The sequence below is a fragment of the Podarcis gaigeae genome, assembly GCF_964106915.1.
Source record: "Podarcis gaigeae genome assembly, chromosome: 4".
In the NCBI taxonomy this organism is placed as follows: Eukaryota; Metazoa; Chordata; class Lepidosauria; order Squamata; family Lacertidae; genus Podarcis; species Podarcis gaigeae.
Window position 1 is genome coordinate 9049082 of NC_139677.1, and position 18218 is coordinate 9067299.

General features: G+C 42.2%; 1 protein-coding gene and 1 long non-coding RNA gene across 12 annotated transcripts in view; both read right to left on the reverse strand.

The window, feature by feature from the left end:
• Positions 1-18218, reverse strand: part of DACH1 (dachshund family transcription factor 1) — a 352878-nt gene that overhangs the window by 269135 nt on the left and 65525 nt on the right. The window lies entirely within an intron of this gene.
• LOC310844134 lies at positions 11215-17174 on the reverse strand. Its single transcript, XR_014563972.1, has 3 exons — positions 14655-17174; positions 13995-14396; positions 11215-13416 (listed from the first exon to the last, which is right to left on the reverse strand). It is a non-coding gene; the product is annotated as an uncharacterized lncRNA (long non-coding RNA).

The following is an 18218-nucleotide window of genomic DNA, read 5'->3' on the forward strand; positions in this document are numbered from 1 at the left end:
AAACACCTAGACAGCATCCGGTTTGCAAAGCCTACAAGAGAGGGTAAATGCTGGACCCTACTTTAAAAAGTTGTAGCAACTTTTAAGTAACAGAATGCCCCCAAGAACAACGCTGGGTCGTGACATAACATCATCCGCATGGTCACTGACAAGGCGGAAAAATTGTTGCCCCCGTGTTCCACGTGTGCAGTTGTGACTATTGGGGCAGCACCTTTTCTTCACTAAAGTTCTCCACGGAATGTTGATGGATTACTGTAGGCTCAACACAACTAGAATCTAAAGATAGTATTTAACATGCTGATAACATTAGCCCTTATAAAGTGCTAACTCTTCAAAAGCACGCCAGTAGTCTACAACTGCACATTTTCTGTTCACAGAGCAAAATGACGTTCCTATCAAAACCAGTTTGTGTTACAAACTAAACTATGAAAAAAGGCCTGCGTGCAATGCAGGTTTCTATACGTCTCTTGCAAGCTAAAGCCCTAATCATTTTTCATTGCATCATGTCAGAGGTTCTAAGTACAAAAGGGAAAAATACCTGTCACTCCAGATTTTAACCATCACTTACATGTCTTTAATTTACTTCTCAGGGTCTCTGGCAGAGGTTGCCTTTAATGGGGAAAATGTTTTTCTTTATGAGCCTAACCTATACATAGTTCCAAGGAGCTGGTTTAAATTCAGTGTTTATAATGTAACAGACACATTGATTTATACACAACTCTTGTCCATTCCCATTTTCACCCAAAGGAGGCTTAACTTCATGCAGTGTCAAGCACTTCAGTGATTCTTAAGCAGTACAGCCACCACCATCAGCTGTTTGTGTGAATTAGGCTTTAGTAACCAATTCGTGAGCGACAATTCTATATACCAAAGTTTAAACAAGGAAATTCTGTCCTGACCATATTTCTACCAGTTTTGCTTTGCCAAGCTCAATGTTTTTCATCAAGACACCCTTAATCCTGGGAAATTGCTGGCTTACCATGAATGATCAGTCCTGGACAACATACAGTAAGGTAAAAAGGTAAAGGGACCCCTAACCATTAGGTCCAGTCGTGACCGACTCTGGGGTTGCGGCGCTCATCTCGTTTTATTGGCCGAGGGAGCCGGCGTACAGCTTCCGGGTCATGTGGCCAGCATGACTAAGCCGCTTCTGGTGAACCAGAGCAGCGCATGGAAACGCCATTTACCTTCCCACCGGAGCGGTACCTATTTATCTACTTGAACTTTAACGTGTTTTCGAACTGCTAGGTTGGCAGGAGCAGGGACTGAGCAATGGAAGCTCACCCCATTGCGGGGATTCGAACCGCCGACCTTCTGATCGGCAAGTCCTAGGCTCTGTGGTTTAACCCACAGCACCACCCGCGTCCACAACATACAGTAAACATGGGTGCAAAAAGAAAGACCCATTCCTGGAGTAAGCAGGTCTGACCAGTTACATGAGCCTTAGTCACTTGCAGATTAGATTCCTGCAACATATTCTACATTGGGCTTGAAAGGAGTTTGGAAACCACAGCTATGGCAAGAATGAATTCTGACGTCTGCTTTTCTGACCTTATCACACTATCTTGTTAAATTGCTTGTGATTTGCTTTTGGTCCCAATTCAAGGTGCTGGGTTGAGACTACATAAGGAGGACAGCCTCCTCCCACATGAACCTAGCTACCAGCTTTAACAGAAGCCTTGGTTACTACTCCTGGTTTGCTTGGAGCGAGACAAAGGACAAGCTTGGGTTCAGATGTAACAGTAGACCAAAGCATAACTTGGTTCCTGGTAGCATGGCAGCAGTGGGGAACGAGCTAAGTGGCCACAATTTTCTCACGGCACCAACACCCCTACTTGTTCATCCTAAACCATAGTTTCACATTACATGTAAAACAGGTCACAGAACCATCTCAAATCTGCTGTGATGTGAATGCTACCTACTTGGCAGTCAAAAATAACTGTTCTCAGAGCAACTTAGAGGCAGCATCACAGTTCAAGGGATCAGAGACTTAGACTCTTCTTTTATCCAAATCACTTTCAACGGTGTGTTCCACTAAGTTGGAGTCCTATCCATCTTACCTGGTGAAAGTCATCTGGGAAAATTTGTATCCTTATCTGGCTGAAATCGGAACATCTTCTCAGGTGACAGCTCAAATCTGCTGTCAAAAATAAATCAAAACCTGAGTTGACTTTCACTAATCACATCATTTCCTGCCTTTCATTTGTGAAGAACCTGGCTGCTGTGCAAGTCAGACGAACCTGAGTGTTACTGGCTTTCTCAAGCCATGTGTGCCTGGTTTTCAATATGGACAGTGCACCAATAATGTATTTGTGACTCTTGCTGACAGTCTTTGCTGAGAGACTAATAGCCATAAGTACCTTGGCTGTAACAGATATTTTTGTGGGCTCTCCAATACATTTCATCGTTAAGACGAAAAGGTCTAGCTGGAAGACCAAGCACGTTTTATAGGATTGCTGCCCAAGGTGAACATGGTGTTTTTTTCCGTGGTCTATCTTGCCCATTCATTCACCCACCGAACTTTGTGTGTATATGAAGATGCTGGGCAACATCTTACAATGGCCCTAGCATTCATTGCTGATAGAACCCAGATCTCTCACGTTCATCCAAATCTGGAGCCTGCCTGCTGCTGTGTCTATGCTTATCCAGCAAATGAACATGTTTGAGAACGGCAATCTTGTAAACGGAAAAGAAGATATAATCTTAAATAATTGATGTTTTGCTGTTCCTGGTAATATAAGTTTATAGACTAGGAGTGGCCCTGGACCCATTGTTGTATTCTCAGGCAGCAGATGTGATAACTAGCAATTTTCATCAATGACACGTGGATCAAAAGCTATAACCCTTTCTAAACTTCAATACGACAATAGAATGTATTTCATGACTGGTATGCTAAGACCTACTTTTAAGTGTACCCAATAAGAAACAAAAACAGCACAGGCCTAGCAATCTCAACTCTTCCCAGTACATCTTAGTCCAATGAGGGAGTTGCAAGGAAAGAAGGTCCCCGCCCTCCCAAACTGCCTAAGTCCCCTCCTCTCCAAGGTTTCTTCCAAGCAATCAGACTGTGTCTGTGCACTACCAATCTCTCCCCTGCTCTTTTCATTTCTCTTCATGTTCTGGGAGACCAGGGGGGAGGGGAACTGGCCACAGCAGGAGAGGGAGACTCCCTGGACTCTTCAGCAGCTGACCTCATCTCTGTCTCCTGGTCCTCCTCTTCTCCAGCCTCTGAATCAGGACCTCTCTGCCCCAGCTGCTGCTTCTCACTAAACCCTGTTGTTTCTTCAGCTTCTGACAAATCCTCTTCCCAGTCTGCTCTCTCTTCTCCCTCTGACCACTTATCATCATTCCACCATTGGTCCCCTAGCTTCTCCTGGGGGTTCCCTTGAGGTTCCCCAGATTGTGCCTCCTACCAATCCTCTGCATCCAACCAGTCCATGACATACAATCCTGCCAGGTATAAAAAAACTGCTTTCTAAAGGTTCAGCTGGTGTGAAGCCATTTTGGACAGAGAGCAAAAGTCTTTTGGATGCACATAACTAGTGGTGTGGTTCTTTGGACCAATGGACATACTTGCAGCTGGGTGAGGTCTTATGATTTTTTTTTTCACGGTGTGAGAATTATCCTCTAGTTTTATAACTTGTACCTATGTTTTAGATAGTTACACAGAGGCTTAGCTAACACATTACATTAAACCATAGTTAAAATTAACTATATGCAGGAGCAGTCTGTTCATGCACATGACTCAAATATCCACATTTTGTTCTTCCCCTTTTGTTTCTGCTTGTGGTTTGTTTGATGAGAACAAACCATGGGCCTAGGTTTTCAGAAAATATTAAGCCAGATTCTGGTTTTCTTCTTAGTGAATCATGGACTTCTGAACAGCACACACTAGTTCTTTTATATCAAGCCATAGTTTATTTTAACTATGGTTCTATGTAACATGTGAACCAGGCCCAAGTGTGTGCAGTACAACTCTGCAGCCTTACACACAACTTGAAAAGCCACTTTTGAAATAAGTTACAGGCGAAGGGTGTTCAACACAAAGTCTTCTGGGAAACTAATGAACTTCCCTTCATAAGTATCCTTTTATTTGTTTATCTTAAATATTTCTGATGTGTCTTTCCACTAAAAAGTTTTCAATGTAATTTACAAGTTCAAGAACCAACTGAAACAATATTTATAGGGCAATACAAAATAATCACAACCAAAAAGAAAGCTATACAAGATACACAGACAAGAAAACCCCGAAGATTAAAATATTTGGTAAGCCAAAGGCTTGCCAAAAGGGAAAGTCTTTGGGTAGCAGAACAAGACCATTAGAAAATGGGCAAGTCTGGCCCCACGGGGCAGAAAACCAATCAGGATTTAGGAACATGATAAGGCCCATAACTATCAAACTCTCAGTTGTTAGTAGAATGCTGCTAGGAAGCTCTCTAGAACTATCTCTTTTTGTCCTGAAGGCTTCATTTTTGTTGGCCTACCCTGCTAGGGCCACATGCCAGTGAAGGGCATGAACAAGCAAAAGTGGGCATCACCAAGGCTGGAATGGTTGGCATGCATCCGCTGCCTCTTGCATCCACACTGGCAGGCATACAAACAGGAAGACATGTATATACAGCAACAGAGAGAACAGAAGAGCATGTTGAATCAGGCAAATGACCCATCTAATCTATCATTCTGTTCTCACAGTGGCCAAGCAGAAATATACCCCATACTCCTCTGCAGGTGGGGGGGGGGCGGTCTCTTGCCCTTCACTGCACAGTGCTGGAAGGAAAGCTTAAAACTCATGACCATAATTTTGAACTGAGTGCAGAAACAGACAGGTCATTACTGTATTTTTCTATCTACTTAGGGTGTACCTATGTTGGGATTAAAAAATTAAAAATACAAGAGCACTTTATTATATACCTACCAAGTAGTTTCTACCCAACTCCCTTTGTAGTGTGAGAATTTGGCGTTAAATTAAAATTCTAATAAGCACTGGTTTTAGTAACATGGGTGTCCAGAGTTTCAAAAATGCTGGATGACCTGACTCAGCAGAAGCAACTTCAATGCAATCAGCAAAGATTTTCAAATGCTAATGCTTACAACAAGGAAGGAAACAACAACAAAGAGGAGAGGAAAAAACTTTTCTAGCCTAAGGATATATGCAGCCCTATGATCTTAGATTTAATATCCAGTCTCTTCTGACTCCCCAATTTTACACATTCCTGTAGTATCAAGAAAAGGGAGAGGGGAACTATCCCAGAATAATAAACTCGATTTTCAGAAGAAAACCGTATATGTATGACTTCAGATCACAGCTCCTATCATTATTACAAGACTTAACCAAAGTGCTTGGCACTTAAGCATTTTAAGCACAGCCATGAAAAAGTGCTTAACTCTAGCTGCATTGTACTCAGTAACTTTAGCTTTTAAAATTTGTGTTTATATATGAGTGTAAACTACAATAAAGTTCAGCTATTTTAAGTCTGAGAGAAGAGGAAGTGAGTTTTGAATATATCAAAGCAAGAAACAAGGAGAACAAAAAACCATGATGGATATGAATGTTGCTTAAACACAGGGAAAAAGTAATATTTGTAATTTTGCTATTTCAGGTATATCCTATATATTTCCTCCAAAGAGTTCAAAGCATTCTCCTCCCCCACTTTTATTCTAACATCCCTTTGAGGTAGACGAGTCTGAAGGAAAAGGGAATGTGAGCTAGTGAGCCTAGGTGACGCTAGACTCGTTCTTGTAACACTAAACTATGGTATCACATTACTTCCAAACCAGGCAAGTGAATTTAATAAGTAAATAAATAAATGATAACTGAACTTAAGGTCACCCAACGAACTTTATGGTTGAGTATGGGATTTGAACACACATATATGGATTGGGGCATATTGGACGATATAGCACTGTCTTTCCTGTATATGAGAGATTAACATTTCCAGACAAGAATTTAGCAGAATGTTTTATTAAACATTCATGGATTTTTCAATTATCTGTGGATGCCCAAGCACAACCACAGTAATGGAATCAATCCAAATTCTTTCCTCTTCTGTAATGCAGAATCACTATATGGATCTTCCAAGAATAAGGATGTCCTGGTCTTTACCAGGTTTCATGAATTTGTTTAGTGTTACCTCTGAGGATTAAAAAAAAAAAAGTAACCATGCAGTTGGGCCCCTTTCCAATTAATAACTTTGAATAGACTCCTAATTTATTCTGTCTGAAGTCAGGTGAATGCCAACTTAAGTCATAATGAAGAATCCAAAATATTTCTTACTCCACATTTCTCTTAATTTTTCCAGTATTAAGTGAGCAATGTTATAGCTCTAAACCATGAAACTACATATAAATATGACACTTGTCATTTCTGTATTTTTATCTAGCAGCATAAAGAATGGAATTTGAAGGCCATTCTGAACAGAAACAATAGTAAAATGTATGCATTCTAGAGGGCTGGAGTCTGGATGACAATTTTTTCTCTCCAATAGACAGTGTGTATCTGTGTCAATTGTGCGCCCTTGCTGGGACTGCCCCAGCACCATCTGCTGTTAGTTGCCCTCTGCCGTGTTCCCATCAGCTTCAGTGGGTATCAACTGACGACTGATGGCCAGGCATATACAGTGCAACATGCACCGATCAAATAAACAATTATCTTTATTCTCACCACCAACTACAATGCAAGACTAGAACTGCCTGCTCCAACAGATAGAAGAAGGAAGGAATCCTGCTGCCACCACACCAAAGACAACTACAGAGGCCTTTGCCACTTAGGAAAGGGAAGCCTGACATCTGGTTTCATGTGTACATATGCATGCTGTGCTGGCATCACGGGAGACGGGGTTTGATGTTGGACTACTTAAGCCTGAACCATGTGATGTGGTCATTGTGGCATCCATCCTCTCACCCTTTATTCAGTCACCTTTGGGGTGCCAAGTAGGATTTTTTTTCTTCTCATGTCAGTTGACAGGCCTGGCTGGATAGTGTTGGTGAGCACCCTTAGGGACTTTTAAGGGTAAAGGATACAGTTCTGAGAACTGCCTTCAGGAACCCGCTAACAGAGCAAGGAGCATCTCTGAGGCCAACCCATAACATCTGCACTGAGTTGTGGGACCCCAGGAGGGAATGTAACAGCAAGGCCTTCCTACTCCCTTGAAATGGTGGGACTTCAGGAAAAGAGTGTATGAAAAGCTACTGTTTACACTTGGAAGCACTGGCTCATCCAGTTTGCTATGCATAATTAGCATCCTGAATATTGGTTCCCTTCTACAGATCTGGTGTGTCAAAGAAATAAAATGTGACCCAGTTCACCCAACCTTTGTGCCTTGCTCCCTGGTTTCCCTATGCGGTCAAAATCATGTCCCAATGCCTTGGAACTTTTTTAGCACCTAGGCAGAATGACAACTCTACACCGCAGAGGTTGTACTAACTAAATGCATTCCCTTTCAATAGCCTCCGCTCAAAGCCCCTCCGATTTTTAAGAGATTCTAAAAATATACCATACAGGCATCATATGAAAGCAACAAATGAACAGAATAAAATGATCAATTTCATGGATTTATTTTAGCTACAGCATACACTGGCTTGACTGCATTCTAAAAAGCTTCATTCTAGGCCCAGCACTGGCCTACATAAAAAGTCATTTTTATCATAGAACTAACAATATGCCATTCATTAAGGTTGAGTGGAGGAATAGGACTCAAGAGAAATTTAGCATCTTTCACGAAGTCCCTGCTGGCTGACGCCGGACCACTGTGAGGACTGGTATAAGAGGTTCAGTTTCCACTGCAACATTACCTCATACGCAGTGCTCCTGCCACCACCCATGAGTGAAGATGAATCAGATGGCTTAGTCAGTGCAGCATGAGATTCTTAATATCAGGGTTGAGAGTTCTAGACCCACACTGGGCAGAAGATTCCTGAATTGCAGGCAGTTAGACTAGATGACCCTTGTGGCCCCTTCGAACCCAACAATTCTGTGATTACACAGAAGGTAGAGCACTGGTAACCCTAGCATTGTGAGGGAGGCAGGATTTCAGGTCCCCCCCCCCCACCCAACTGTACCTCAACAGCTAGTTTACTTTGTTCCATAGAGCTCAGTGGGAACTACTGACAACCGACAAAGACTCAAAATGCCTGAATTGGTTTAAGATCCAGCATACAAAAGCTGATGTTCATCCGGCTACTCACTGACCCCAACTTTTTATCCCCACCCACTACTAAGTACTATGACACATATGTGCCATGATGTGAAAGTGTCAGTATTGGTACAGGCGCCCGTTCCATTTGAAGGGCACTTGCTAATCCTTCCACCCTTGTTCACCTGGCCTTGCTATCTCTGGAAGCAACTACAGTGAAAATTATGTTCAGGCTTTGGCTGGAAAGTAGGAATTTGCAAGGGAAATTAATTAATCTTATTGAAACTAGCATTTCTTGGGCAGCTAACCCAGAACTTTAGAAAAGTAAGTGTCTACTCCGATTTTGAACTGAGATCTTAACATTATGAATCATTCATATTGGTGCTCGATCAACAGCAAGCATTAACAGTACAGTGGTACCTCGGGTTACATACGCTTCAGGTTACATATGCTTCAGGTTACAGACTCCACTAACCCAGAAATATTACCTCATGTTAAGAACTTTGCTTCAGGATGAAAACAGAAATCGTGCTCCGGCGGCGTGGCGGCAGCAGGAGGCACCATTAGCTAAAGTGGTGCTTCAGGTTAAGAACAGTTTCAGGTTAAGAACGGACCTCTAGAACGAATTAAGTATAGAATTTCTGTATAGAAATTCAGAAATTTTCCACAATGTACAGTATATAGAAATACTTTCTGAGATATCTTTTAAAATATTTCTTCAAAGTGCCCATCTCCTAATATCTACCATATTTTGGTAATGACTGAGAGATTCTGAGAGACCATTTAGGGTCAAAACTAAGGAAGTTTTGCTTTAGAAGATCAAAATATACCCAACAAAAGAAAGTAACGCAAGGCCAGCTGTACATTAATCCATTCCAAATTGTTAATACATATTTCTGTTTAACAGGTAATACGTCCTGTTTAACATTATGTTTATTAGCCTAGGAAGTAATCCATGAAATTTAGGATCCTAAATTGAACAGGATGCAAATTTATAGGAAGTTATAAAACTTGTAGAAACATCTAGGAAGAAAGAGGAAGGGTGGGAATTAAGCTAGCCAACTGTTAGTTGCAATTACTGTGAATGGTGAATTGACAATACTTTAAAATCTCTTAAAAATAAAATAATAAACAGACTCTTTAACTTAGACCAAGGAATTTTCACTGCCATAGTGTAATAGAGCTTGAAAACTCCGGCATCAGCGGGGAGGGAAGGCACTCAGCAGCCAGCCTCTGTGTGTGAGAGAGAAATGCAATTAAGGCTCCCACCAGGGATAGAGAACTAAACAAAACCCGCATCTTCACACAAGAGCTTTTTTCTTCCACATGAGGGACAAGGCCTCAAATCTTTTTGGTGAAAAGCTAGCATTTAGGACAACACACTTTCAGATTTTCTCACAGAGGATCAAAGTAAATAATGGAAGGGCAGCAAACAAAAGGGAAAACTTCAGTGCACTTACATTAAAAAGAGATAAAGAGGGCTTAGGAGTGACTGAAGAAATTGCTGGCGTTTTCAGAAGCATAAAGAGAAAAGCACTACATACAACTAGCATAAGGACGGGTGCTTCCATTAACTGAGTGGCATGTAAGTCATATATACACGCTCACAAATTATATACAAAATGCAAACATAGGCACACACACACACACACACACACAGAGCACCAACTCTTAGCACCAACTTGAAACAGCACACACATCCTCCCCCCACAAATAAATCTCCCTTGCTTCATAGTTCTCCCCCAAGGATAGCAATCACTTAGGTGCATAAATAGCTCTTTTAAACAAAACAACATTCCCACTTTTTACATCAAGCCAATAACTTTCTTATATATTAAAAAAATTCTTAATATTCACCATTCTACTTATATCCTATTACAGCTCCTGGGATTTAATGGACATCTAGATACAATGCAGATATTTATTTCAATGGTTCTACTCTGAGAATGGTTCATACAATACTGGATATCACCCTATGTTGGAAACAGGAAGCAAGTGAAATTGTGGACCACTTCACTTAGAATGGAAAAGAAAGCTTTGGCAGGGCGAGATCCTTCAACCACCATTTCAGATTTATGCATTAGATTTATCTTACTTCACGCAAAGAATAACAACACACTGTTGTTGTTATTGTTGTTGTTGTTGTACAATAAACATGCCTTGCGTGTCTATTCCCGCCCCCTCCCACTGAATGGAATAAATAAAGACACAGGACACGGAATTTAGGTTAATGGGCGAAAAATGGCCACAACTTCATTGATTACAGGTAAGAGCGGTATTGGCTTTAGGCATTGGCCCTATCAGACTAACCGGTATAACCGGGAAGGGTTAAGCACCAACAGGGGGAGCCCCCGAGATGCACATCCCTAGGCGCTCCCCAAGGGGTTACCACTCGGGAGCGCGCTTTAAGCCCTAACCTCCATAGGTTTCGGACGAGGTGACGCCCCCCGGAGTCCTTTAACGAACTACCCTTCAGCATTTTGGGGGAGGTGATGGCGTTCCTCCCCCCATCTCATTTGCATAACAATACCCCTGCCAATGCCTAACCGCCAAAACCAAGAAGTTGTGACGTTTGCTACGAGGTAGGCGAAAAAACCAAGTGGCTTCCAAAATATAGCCAATTAGCCAAATGGAAAAATTCCTACCAGGCCCCTTGCGGCGACCAGCCGAGGCCCATAGCAAAGTCCAGCTTAGAACCTAAAGGGTGGGAGGGAGGGAAACCGCAGCTGCTGGAAGGAAAGAAAGGGGCGAGTATGGGCTATCCCGACCTTAAATGCCCCTTACTCGCCTCGCCCCCGCCGCCAGCCGATTGGCTGGCGCGATGAATAAGGCATACTAATGATCCCGGGATTCCCCTGTTCTCGCGGGGCTGTAGTCAGCCCCGCGAGAGTGTGAATGGGTCGTGAGAACCGCAAAACCCCCTCCTCCTGATGTCGGAAGTGGCATTGTGTTTAACAGAGGAATGGAAGCAAAAGGCAAGTCCAATGCCTGAAGGTGCTTACAGTCTAAACTTTGTGGAGGAAACAAGGAATATGAACAAGGGAGACAGGAAGGAGGAGGACAATTTTAAGAAAATGCAATCTTTTTCTTTTTTTCATCTTGATTTCATTTGGTATAAGGGGCCGAGTCAAAATCTTCACAACAGTAATTTTAGAAGGAATTTCAAGTAAGAGACTATAAGTGTTCTGGAATGAAAAACGAGGTGAAGGAACTGCCTTGAAAAAAGGGGCTGTGAACATGGATCAAGGAAGCATTTGGGACATATTGTTTTCCTCTCGGGAGGAAACAAAACTTGCTTGTTAAAGGCCCAAAGCACACACAGCTCTTCCAGCATAACCCTCTAGCTTGATCACTAATAACTAATAATTTAGAAACTGAGCTAAAGTTAAGTGCTTTCAATGATTTCAATGATAATGATTTAAGCAGATGGTTACCTGAGTTGTACCCATATTAATGAACTTAGTAGGATCTGTTAAGAATAACAGACTAACGAAACGATGGCAAGGTGGTTGTTTCTAATTCTTAGTCAGATTCAATACTGGTTAATCAATTTGAAATCGGAGTTCCAGTATGTGACGTGCCGTACACCGATGTGGCCCCCTTTATGTATCTAAGCAGGTTTTCCTGTTGTTACTCTGTCTCTCACAGCTACAGTAAACTACTGTAGCTGTGAGAGACAGAATAACAACAGGAAAACCCCCAGAAACCCAGAAGACAAAAGTCAGAGATTGATGTGCATTATAATGAGTGAAATAAGTATTTGATCCCCTATCAACCAGCCAGATGTCAGGCTACCTGGTATCTTCACTGTATGTAACGAGCTGAGATTAGAAGCACCTGATGCAAGGGAGAGGTCTTACCTATAATCCCTGCTTGTTATAGTACCTGTACAAAAGACACCTGTCGACAGAAGCAATCAATCCAGCAGATTCCAAAGTAGCCACCATGACCAAGACCAAAGAGCTGTCCAAGCATGTCAGGGACAAGATTGTAGACCTGCACAAGGCTGGACTGGGCTACAAGACTATTGCCAAGCAGCTTGGTGAGAAGGTGACAACAGTTGGTGCAATAATTCGCAAATGAAAGAAACACAAAAGAACTGCCAACCTCCCTCGGTCTGGGGCTCCATGAAAGATCTCATCTCGTGGAGTTGCAATGCTCAGGAGAACGGTGATGAAGCAGCCCAGAACTACATGAGGGGCAATGATCTCAGGGCAGCTGGGACCATAGTCACCATGATAACAGTTGGTAACACACTATGCCGTGAAGGACTGTGAGACTGCAAGGTCTCCTTGCTCAAGACAGCACATGGACAGGCCCATCTGCAGTTTGCCAATGCACATCTGAATGACCCAGAGGAGAACTGGGTGAAAGTGTTGTGGTCAGATGAGACCAAAATCGAGCTCTTTGGCATCAACTCAACTCACGGTGTTGGGAGGAGGAAGAATGCTGCCTATGACCCCAAGAACACCATCCCCACCATTAAACATGGAGGGGGACATATTATGCTTTGGGGGTGCTTTTCTCCTAAGGGGACAGGACACCTTCACCACACTGAAGGGACGATGGACGGGACCATGTATCGTCAAATCTTGGGTGAGAAACCTCCTTCCCTCAGCCAGGGCATTGAAAATGGGTCGAGGATGGGTATTCCAATATGACAATGACCCAAAACACACGGCCAAGGCAACAAAGGAGTAGCTCAAGAAGAAGCCCATTAAGGTCCTGGAGTGGCCTAGCCAGTCTCCAGACCTTAATCCCATTGAAAATCTGTGGAGGGACCTGAAGGTTCAAGTAGCTACACATCAGCCTTGGAATCTTACTGACTTGGAGAGGATCTGCAAAGAGGAGTAGGACAAAATACCTCCTGAGATGTGTGCAAACCTGGTGGCCACCTACAAGAAACGTCTGACCTCTGTAATTGCCAACAAGGGTTTTGCCACCAAGTACCAAGTCATCTTTTGCAAAGGGATCAAATACTTATTTCACTCAACTCAAGTGTGTCACCTGGACCTGTAAACTGTGGTTAATCTTAACAACTGTTCGTGGAAGCAAGCCAGTTTCAGTCACTAAGTTGGCTTGTTTGTAACTAGCAGTAGTAAAAGTTAACTGCAGTTTTCCAGACTTGGGTGACATGGAAAGCCATGATTCATTTAAATGGAAGCGAAAGCTTCTATATCTCCTCTCCACAGTCATGCTTGAGGGGAAGAGGAGAGCATGCAAGGCCGAAGCTCGGTGCAGCTCTTTACATCATGGGGAATCATGGATTACCCTGACATCCTTCCTGTGCTGATCCCAGGGGGAAGGTTACCGTTGGCGTAGTAAAAGTCCGGTCCTGGGTCACTAGCCTGGAATCAGTCCACAAGGAGCGGGGCGAGGTCTGAAGCAGGAAGCCGGACGGGGACAGGAGCACTGGAGAGTCAGGTCTGGGTCCGGGCAGGTACAGGTACTCAACAACGACGTTGCTCCCACAACCTGGGACCGGACCGACTGGCCTTTATCTGTTCTGAGGCCAGGGGCGGTCCCGGCCCCTAGGAGACCCGCCTCTCTTGGCCTTAAGGTGAGCACTCCTCCTGGGAGAAACCAGTTCCCTTCACCTCTCTGCCCTGAGCCTCTGCAGTTCAGGAGAGGCTAAAGGGTTACTGGGCCCAGGGGGAGACTCACCTGTAGGCACTGAGTCCTCAACCACCTCTGGAGCCAGAGTGGGATCACCTGGTGCCTGCTCCTGAGGATCCAGCACAGGTGCAGGCGCTTCAGAATCAAGGACCTGCCCCAGTTCAGCCGGCCCTGGAGGTGGGAACTCTTGTGCAGGCTGGGATTCCTTTGGTTCAGCCTCTGAATCGGAATCCCAGGCCATCACACTTCCTCATACACTGAAGCACTGGGATGGATTGTACTATAAAGCACAAACTTTGTGTAACTTTATGATACTCAAGCAAAACTTCTCAGACAAGAATTTGTGCATGGCGTACATATGACCAAGAGAAAACACGCATGTATGCACTACCTTGCAGGCACTCACCACTGTGTGGATTGGCATGCTGCGGCAGAAGGAATGGCTCTATTAAACTTAGGGCAAAATTATGATTTTAACAGTTATGCCCATTTTGAACTTGTTGAATCAAGGGCACTAAGTTTTGGATATAATATATGGTACAATCCATCTTGCATGCATATGGGGGAGGGGCAGTGCCATGGGCCAAAATGGAGCCCTGCTCTTCTGAATTTTGCGATGCAGTTCCTCCTCCCCCACAAACAAAAATGCTTATACAGTGGTACCTCTAGATACGAACAGGATCCGTTCCAGAGCCCCGTTCGCATCTAGAGGTAAACGTAACTAGCGATGGTGCGTCTGCGCATGCGCGCGTCACTTTTCGCCGCTTCTGCGCATGACGTCATTTTGAGCGTCTGCGCATGCGCAAGCGGCGAAACCCAGAAGTAACGCACTCTGTTACTTCCGGGTTGCCGAGGAGCGCAACTCGAAAGCACTCAACGTGAAGCATATTTAACCTGAGGTATGACCGTATTTTTAAAAAAGCATGCAGAAGAACACTGCTTGCAAAAATGTGTCTCTTAAATGAAAGTCCCTATGAAGTGTGCACTGTTGTTAAAAATTGCAAAATGATGCCGTTATGTGTGGGAGATGATGTTTCTTAAGAATCTCTGGCCTAGGCCACATAGACCTTTACAAGCGAACAAAATCCAAGCTGGGGTAGCTGTTAGTAGAGCATGAGACTTTTAATCTCAAGGTTGTGGGTTCAAGCACTGCAGGGAGTTGGACTAGCTGATCCTAGTGGGTCCCTTTCAACTCTATGATTCTATGACGGTATCACAATCTGAGATATTATCAGAGAAATGTCTACTCTCTGTCTTGGATGACAAAGCAACCACTGCTAATAGAGATACAACACTGTTGCTTATACTTTGCATTTTAATTTGTTTTATTGAGTCTCTTTGTTGCTATATAACAATTTCAGAAGATTTCATAATATTGATTTCAAATATTTCTTTCTCAAATATTTCATTTTGGTAAGCTTAGAACTTCAGTCATCAAAATACATTTTCACAAATCAATTCAGTGCTGGATACTATGAGTTTGCCTCATTCCTCTCTAATTACTATGCAAAGAAAATAAATATTAGATATAATTTATTGATGTCCTTTGTAGAATGTTTTGTGGTCAGTGAATAATGACAGAGGTAGAAGCACTTCCTGGAGTCACCTGGGGGCAATGGATAGAGATTCAATGGTGAAATTAGCTGGCGGGCGGTTTTCAACTTACTCACTCTGTGCTACTGAAGTGAGATTATTCTACATAAAAATCTAAATCTCTGGTTAGGAGGGAATAAAAATGTTTTAAAAATATGCTTCTTTTAGTGCATATACATCAAAGAACAGGCCTTTACCAGACATCCCTTGCCCTTGCAAAAAAATAAAAATGCTCAAATGGTGCCCCTGTAGCAACTCATGGATATGTACTCTGCAAAAATATACTGTGCATGGAAGAATGTATAGTGGAATTGTGGATTCTCTAGTCATTTTTGTCAGGTACAGATTTCCACTCTAAGAACTGGACTTTCATGACCCAACCAATCAGGAAACCACCTTAGAGGCTACTTCTAAGTAACAGTTATATATATAATCAAGGCTCCGCGGTCAGTTCAACATAGCTGAAATTTGCTATGTGAAGCAGTTACCCAAAAATTTGGTTAATGGAAATGAATAGACCCTTTCCAAACAAAAATTTCATAGAGAGCTACCAAAAATACACTATATCTTGGAGTAGTTCCTCAGAAAAGTTGCTTCTTAGGAATTTATTAAAAACACAGTCAGGATTTTATTTTTCATTTTTCTAAAACCCATCTTAACTGTTACTCTGTTAAGTAGGAGATGGAGAAGAGATTGCAATCAAATGCAGAAGGACCGTGGGGCTATAATATTTGGGGGGATTTAATATTGCAATGAAAATGAGCGTGTATTTGCTGCGTGTTCTTTTGGTATTAAAAAAAAGGTGTTGAAAAAGAAAAAGGCCCATTCAACAACACCAGACAGTACAATGTTGAGAATGCCAAGCAAACAAACAAACAAACAAACAAACAAATAAACAAACCACTAAGGAACTTTTCCTCTGAAACCCAACTGAAATGAAGAAAACTGGGGGGGGGGAACCCATTCATTTCAATGGCATGTACACAGGATAAGCTTTCTGGTGGATTTTCCCTGACAACTCTGGCTTATATGACATACTGCATTATATAGAAGGCCAGAAGCGCAAAAATCATTTTCGGTGTGAAAGTGTTATTTTCTTTTAAGTACATATAAAATATGGCTTTAAAGTGCTTCTTACCCATTCCTTCCATTCTTCTTTCGTGACTATCTTTGTGATTGCTTATGCAACCCTGGGAAAAATGTAAATTGTATTTCCTCATGGCAAATTGCAACTGAATTAGTCTACTGGGCGGACAAACAACACAATCAAATTCCCTGGCTTTTTATTGAACCTCTACTTGACTTAGTATACATTTGAAAACAAAACAAAAAAAGATCGTCTCTCTCAGGGTCTCTGACATTGCAGGCCATGAGAGATTCAATGTCACTCCCAGCGTACAAATTTATTAGTCTATAAAATTTGACACTCTCTTATTTATTCACAGAAAGGACAAATGAGATGGTTGTTTTTTTTCATACTTACTAGAAATATCTGGGAGTGTTTATATGCTGCTCCATCTGGAGGATGCAAATAGTGAAGGCCTACTTTACAATTCAGAAGGCAAAGACCCGCTGAAGGATAACAAATGACTTCATGGTGAAACAGCTATTGAAATTCTTTCAGTACGTGATATTAAAAACAACTGAACAAACAGAGATAAGGGGCAAATAGGATTTCAAACAGACTTTTTTTTTTAACCAGAAGAAAAACAAATGAAGCTCCTAGTTGAAGCTTTAACATTGCAGTAATTTTGTAGATAGTTTAGCTTTGGCATATGTGATCCATCACTACATGAAAGGTCACCGGCCAAGGTTCATTAGCCCAAAATTTGATCGGTTACATTAGGTTGTCACCGTGGGGCATGCTTCTAGCTTTGAAGGGGCACTGTTTCTTCTCTAGAACATACTAGGGATGCTCTTCGTAGTATTAAAATTAGCTAATCTGGGTTAAATCCCACTAAAAACTTTATAAATCTGCTCTGGATAAATTTATCTCAAAGCGCTTACTGCTAGGTGATCACAAAACAGTTGCCTAGGTGGTCACGCACTCACTGCTGCATGGTGTGTTTTTTTTTAAGAATATCTGCCAGGTCCTAGTGAGAAGCTATTACGACGTTTATTTTAAATCCTGTAAAAGTACTTTTAATTGTTATAAAATAAATCCAGAGTCAATCCAGGTTTACATCAAGAGCTAATCAGTCGGGACCATTTTTGTTAAGTATGAAAATGAAGAAGAGATAGCTTTAAATGTTCTGTCTCCATGGAAATACGTGTGATGTCATCACTGCACAGCAGTTTGCCAGCAGATGTACGGTAGCCCCTCTTTGGCCTATGGTCACACAGAGCATTGCTGGCCAGGAATAGAGTTAATAAGGGAGAATCTCTCTGCTTACAACTATTTTGTGAAGACTGTATTTTACCATAATGTGTGGATAGAAAGATAAAGATATATAGGCATAGTAGTCAGGTAACGTAATTTTAAAATATGTTCCATGTTTTAAACATAACTAGATAAACTCTCATTTGAACACAATTGCAAACGAATGTTGTTTAAGCAGGTGCCAATAGATCTGCCAACGATGATTTATAAATAGAAAATCAGCATTGGGAAGATATTCCCTCCCCTACCCAAACTCTGATGAATTTCACCCTCCAATCATTTGCCAGTGCTAATTATGAATTGTTGTAACAAGCATCTGGAAATCCACGTCCAACACTGCTTTCGGACCTAAGCTAAGATGGAACACCAGTATGTATGTAAAATTCATCCACAGTTAAGGTTACATAGTGAAAGAAAATTGGTTTGTGGCAGACTAGGGAGGAAGAAAAAGGAAGTGTTCGTTTTCAAAGCTGGTTCCCAATTTGTAGACTACGTAT